Here is a 1,102-nt window from a genome sequence, read left to right as displayed (position 1 = left end):
TTTTCAGCTGTCAGTGGTTACTGTAGAGATTTATAACTGGCCAGAGTACTACAAATAAGTGCCTGTTGAGTATTCAGTCACAAATGGGACATCTATTTTGCCTTTACCAAGGCTTGGGGAACGTCTTGGAAGAGAGAGTTGAAAGAATGTAAAGACATGGTCAGTTAGATGGTTCCATGGGCAAAGATGCGTGCAGAGTAAGCCTCAGTTGGATCTCCAGAGCCTGAATGCAAATGCTTATGGGGAGCACCTGTAATCCTAGCATCCCTACACCAAGATATAGAGACAGGAAATAAGCCTATAAGGTCTCAGGCCAGGCAGCCTGGAGAGCACAGCACGGTAGAAACAAGAGGGATCCTGCCACAAAAAGATGGAAGAAGAGAACCAAAAGAGAACCAACTCTTGAAAGGTACCCTATGACCTCCACACACAAGCCATTGCATGCATGTATCTGCACTTACAAACAGGCATAACACACACACACACACACACACACACACACACACACGCATATGTGTGTGCACTCACAACAATGATAGTTTTAAATTTTTTTGTGTTTTTTTGAGACAGGGTTTCTCTGTGTGGCTCTAGCTGTTCTGGAACTCACTCTGTAGACCAAGAAAACTAGGGAATGGGAAAACGATCAGTGGGGAAGGAGCAGAAGAAGGAAATAGAGGCAAAAATTATCAAAATGAAATATACATATATGCACAAGGATGCCATAATGAAACTCAATATTACATATTATTAATATATGCTAATAAAATTCAGAAATATGACATAACATATTGTGCATATATACACACATATGCAAAATAATGTATGTATATACATATACCGTAACTATAACATTAAAATATTTTATATAAATTTAGCTAGTCATTTTCTGAATTCTGGAAGAATTATTATTATAAAAGTTCTTTAAGCAGGGCGGTGGTGGCACACGCCTTTAATCCCAGCACTTGAGAGGCAGAGGCAGGCGGATTTCTGAGTTTGAGGCTAGCCTGGTCTACAGAGTGAGTTCCAGGACAGCCAGGGCTACACAGAGAAACCCTGTCTCGAAAATCAAACAAAAAAAATTCTTTAAAATTAGAACACTTCA

Source organism: Arvicanthis niloticus, chromosome X, assembly GCF_011762505.2.
Source record: "Arvicanthis niloticus isolate mArvNil1 chromosome X, mArvNil1.pat.X, whole genome shotgun sequence".
Classification (NCBI taxonomy): domain Eukaryota; kingdom Metazoa; phylum Chordata; class Mammalia; order Rodentia; family Muridae; genus Arvicanthis; species Arvicanthis niloticus.
Note: the sequence above shows the minus strand (reverse complement) of the source record.